This window comes from Nomascus leucogenys, unplaced genomic scaffold (assembly GCF_006542625.1).
Source record: "Nomascus leucogenys isolate Asia unplaced genomic scaffold, Asia_NLE_v1 001375F_39329_qpd_obj, whole genome shotgun sequence".
Taxonomy (NCBI): Eukaryota; Metazoa; Chordata; class Mammalia; order Primates; family Hylobatidae; genus Nomascus; species Nomascus leucogenys.
The window spans coordinates 34449-39272 of NW_022095860.1; the positions used below are offsets into that span (position 1 = coordinate 34449).

Below are 4824 nucleotides of genomic sequence, written 5' to 3' on the forward strand. Positions count from 1 at the left end.
CCCCGTCTGGGAAGTGAGGACTCCTCTGCTGGCCACCCATGGTCTGGGAAGTGAGGAGCGCCTCTGCCCGGCCCCCCGTCTGGGAAGTGAGAGCGCCTCTGCCGGGCCGCCTCGTCTGGGAAGTGAGGAGCTGTTTGAGGGTTTGCAGCGCAACCCGGGGAAGAGTTGATGTTCCGGTTTGAGGGTCTTGCAGCTGCAGACCCGGGGAGGCAGTGATGTTCAATTTGAGGATCGTGCCGCCACCGACCCGGGAGGAGCTGATGTTCCAGTTTGAAGAGTCTGCAAGCTGCAGACCCGGGAAGGAGCTGACGTTCTGTTTGAGTGTCGTGCAACCCCTGACCCAGGGAGGGGCTGATGTTCGGTTGAGGGGTGGTGCAGGCCGCAGACCTGGCGAGGAGCTGATGTTCTGCTTTGAGGGGTCGTGCAGCCGCAGACTCCGGGGAGGAGCTGATGTTCCGGTTTGATGGTCGTGCAGCCGCAGACCCCGGCGAGGAGCTGATGTTCTGGTTTTAGGGTGTTGCAGCCGCAGGCCCGGAGTGTAGCCGATGTTCTGCTTTGAGGGTCGTGCAGCCGGAGACCTGGCGCAGGGCTGATGTTCTGGTTTGAGGTCTTGCAGCTGCAGACCTGGAGAGGACCTGATGTTTGAGCTGATATTCCCAGTTGCAGTTTGAGGGCCGGGTAGCTGATTTTCCAGTTTGAGGGCCGTGCACTGGAGACCTGGGAGGGAGCTGATGTTCCAGTTGTAGGGCTGTGCAGCTTGGAGACCCGGGGGGAAGCTGATGTTGCAGTGTAGGGCCGTGCTGCTGGAGACCTGGGGTGGAGCTGATGTTCCAGTTTGAGGGCCGTGCAGGATGAACCCGGCGGGGAGCTGAATGTTCAAGTTTGAGGTCTGTGCAGCTGGTGACCCGGGGGGAAGTGAGGAGCACCTCTGCCCGGCCGCCCGCCTGGGAAGAAGTGAGGAGCGCCTCTGGCCCGGCCACCCACGTCTGGGAGTGAGGAGCACCTCTGGCCCGGCCACCACGTCTGGGAATGAGGAGCACCTCTGCCCCGCCGCCCCATTTGGGAAGTGAGGAGCGCCTCTGCCCGGCCACCCATCGTTGGAGTGAGGAGCGCCTCTGCCCGGCCGCCCCACTGGGAAGTGAGGGCGCCTCACTTCCGGGGGGAGCTGATGTTCCAGTTGTAGGGCTTTGCGCTGGAGTCCCCTGCGGGGAGCGATGTGCAGTTTGAGGGCGTGCAGCTGGAGACCACCGGCAGGGAGCTGGATGTTCCAATTTGAGGGCTGTGCAGCTGGAGACTGCATTGACTGATATTTCCAGTTGAGGACCGTGCACCTGGAGACTCAGGGGGAGTTGATGTTCCAGTTTGAGGGCCGTGCAGCTGAACCCGGTGGGGAGCTGATGTTCAGTTTGAGTCATGCAGCTGAACCTGGTGGGGAGCCCCAGTGTGCAGCGTGAGGGCCGGTGGAACTGGGAGACCCCGGGGGGGAGCTGATAGTTCCAAGGTTGAGGGGCTGTGTTTGCCTGGAGACCCAGCGGCGGAAAGCTGAATTTTGTTTGCAGTTTGAGCGGCGGTGCCAACCTGGGAAGGCGGCCCAGGGGGGAAACTGATGTTGCAATTTGAGGGCCGTGGCAGCTGGAGGACCCTGGTGGGGAGCTGATGTTCCTGGTTTGAGAAGCCCATGCAGCGTGGATATCTGGTGGGTAAGCCGAAAATGTTCCAGTTTGAGGGCCGTTCAGCTGGAGACCCGGCCGGGGAGCTTGAATGTTCCGGGTTTGGGGTCTTGCAGCCGCAGACCCCGGGAGGAGCTTGATGTTCTCCGGTGTGGGGGTCTTGGCAGCCGCAGATCTGGGCAAGCAAGCTTGATGGTTCCGCTTTGGGAAGTTCTTGCAAGCCGCAGACCCGGGGAGAGAGCTGATGTTCCGGGTTTTGGAGTGGCGTTGCCAAGCCTGTGTGACCCGGGGAGGAGCTGATGTTTTGGTTTGGGGGTCTTGGCAAAGACCGCAGACCCTGCGGTCAGCTGATCTTCCGGTTTGAGGTCACGCAGCCGCAGACCTGGGGAGGAGCTGATGTTCGGTTTGAGGGTCGTGCATCCGCATACGCAGAGAAGAGGTGATGTTCCAGTTTGAGAGTCCGTGTAGCCACAGACCCAGGAAGGAGCTGATGTTCTGGTTTCAACGGTCTTGGCAGGCGCAGATTCGTGGAGGAGCTGATGTTCCGGTTTGAGGGTCATGCAGCCGCAGACCCAGGAAGGAGCTGATGTTCCGGTTTGAGGGTCGTGCAGCCGCAGTCCCGGGAAGGAGTTGATGTTCCGGTTTGAGGGTTGTGCAGCCGCTGACCCGGGCAGGGGCTGATGTTTCCAGTTTGAGGGTCTTGCAGGCACACACCCAGGGGAGGGAGCTTATGTTCGGTTTGAGGGGTCGTGCAGGCTGCAGACCCGGGGAGGAGCTGATGTTATGGTTGGGGGTCTTGCAGCCCCAGACCCGGGGAGGAGCTGATGTTCCGGTTGGGATCTTGCAGCCGCAGACTGGGGAGGAGCCTGATGTTCCGGTTTGGGTGTCTTGCAGCCCCCAGACCCGGGAGGAAGTGATGTTCCCGTTTGGGGTCTGCAGCGCAGACTTGGGGAGAATTGATGTTCCGGTTTGGGCTCTTGCAGCCCAGACCCAGGGAGGAGCTGATGTTCCGGTTTGAGGGCTCTCGCAGCCGCGACCCGGGGAGGAGCTGATGTTCAGTTTCAGGGTTTTCGGGCGCAGGACCCGGGGAGGAGCTGATGTTCCGGTTTGGGGGTCTTGCAGCCGCAGACCTGGGGAGGAGCTATGTTCCGGTTGAGAGTCTGCAGCCGCAGTCCGGGAAGGCTGATGTTCCGGTTTGAGGGCCGTGCAGCGCTGACCCGGGAGGGGATGATGTTCCGGTTCTGGTCCTGCAGCAAGACCCAGGAGGACTCATATTCCGGTTTGAGGGTCGTGCAGCGCAGACCCGGAGGAGCTGATGTTCCGGTTTGGGGTCTGCAGCCGAGACTCGGGGAGGAGCTGATATCGGATTTGAGGTCTCGGAGCCGCGACACGGGGAGGAGCTGATGTTCCCGTTATAGGGTCTTGCAGCCTCAGACCCCGGGAGGAGCTGATTTTCAGTGGGGTCGTGCAGCCGCAGACCTGGGGGAGGAGCTAGTTCGTTTGAGGGTCTTGCAGCCGTAGACCTGGAGAGGAGCTGATGTTGAGCTGATATTCCCAGTTGCAGTTTGAGGGCCGGGGAGCTGATGTTCCAGTTTGATGGCCGTGCACCTGGAGACCCAGAGAGGAACATCTAACTGGAACATTTGCTCCCCGCAGTGCCTCCAGCTGCATCGCTCCCAAACCGGAGCATCTCTTCCACCCGGGTCTCCAGCTGCACGGCCCTCCAAACTGCAATATTGGTCTACCCTCAAGTCTCCAGTTGCAAACGCCCTCAGAATTGAACATGAGCTCCCCACCGGGTCTGCAGCTTCACGGGCCCTGAAACTGGAACTTCAGCTTCCCACCGGGTATCCAGCTGCATGGCCCTCAAACTGGAACATCAGCTCCCCGCCAGGTCTCCAGCTGCTGGGGCTGGACAAACCCTTTCGTTGATTAAGTGGCCTGGGTGTCCCAGGCCCATTTATATTAGACTCTCAGTATAGCTTGGTGCATTTCCAGGAAACGTAACACCAGTCATTCGATTTAAACTATTGGAATTGTTTTTTCTCTGAAAAGAAGGATAAACACAGCTAACAACCATCACATTCTTTTCGACTCCTCTGAGAAGTTTGTCTGTTCCTGTATAGTTTTCTCCTTGGATCTGTTAACAATTCACCTAGTCACTGAATAGTAAAAGGGATTACCTTAAATCCAGTGACAATTTTCAGTATTCTTCTCCTTCATTTCATCAAAGGGAATATATTCGACATTAGGGTTGGGAGGACCTCTTGCCTCAGGAGCTGAAGTTCTGAAAATACCCCCATCCACTTTCTCCTGTTTTGAAAATAAAATAGTCTTTAAATTGGGACCACTGAATCTGTTTCTCCAGTCTTGGCTACATGACAAAGAAACTGATCCAGGACAGGACAAGCTTTCTTTTTCCCCCTCTTCTCAAAATCTTCCAGTGCCTCCTGGAGCCCCTCGACGTCCATGGCTTCCCGGAGTCCCTCACAGCCTCCGCCTCCCTCCGTGGGTCTCTTGGGGACCGGAACGCCTCCCCCCACCCCCGACGTCCTCCCACTCCCTCGCACACACTCCAGCATGCAGGGCAAGTGGGGTGGGGGGAACGAAGGGAGCCAGGGGAAGCGTGTGAGAGAGTGAGACCGACAGAGCAAGCACCTCCCCAAGCCGCTACCACCAACCCTCCAACATGGCACCTGGCATGTCAACCTAAAAAGTTATTTCTTGGAGAAGCAATGGATGACAGAGATTAATCTGAGAGTTACTGTTAATGGAGAAACTTAGAACTTACCATTTTTCCTGTGAGGTTTTGGTGCTCATACTGCTGTTCTGTGAGTTCTGGCAATTGAGTCCGTTCACACAGCCTGGTGATGCAGCAGGTGCCACAGAAGGACCCTGTCCCGGCTGGCCTGCTCCACTTCTGTGATGGTGTGGCCTCTGTGATGGCCTCTGTGATCACTTCTATGATGGTGTGGCCTCCCCTTCTATGATGGTGTGGCCTCTGTCACAGATCTGTGACCATGTCTTGAGGGGAGACCAGGCCCTTGATCACAAGCGTATCCATGGTGAGGGTCCGTGGATGGAACCTCCTGGATGTTCCTTCCTGATGTTCATCTGCCACCTTGCTATTTAGTGCATCTTGTTTATAACTGTC

At 57.9% G+C, this 4824-nt stretch overlaps 1 pseudogene; it reads right to left on the reverse strand.

The window, feature by feature from the left end:
- Positions 1–2731: 2731 nt before the first annotated feature.
- On the reverse strand, positions 2732–4508 carry LOC115833733 (annotated as a pseudogene).
- Positions 4509–4824: the final 316 nt, after the last annotated feature.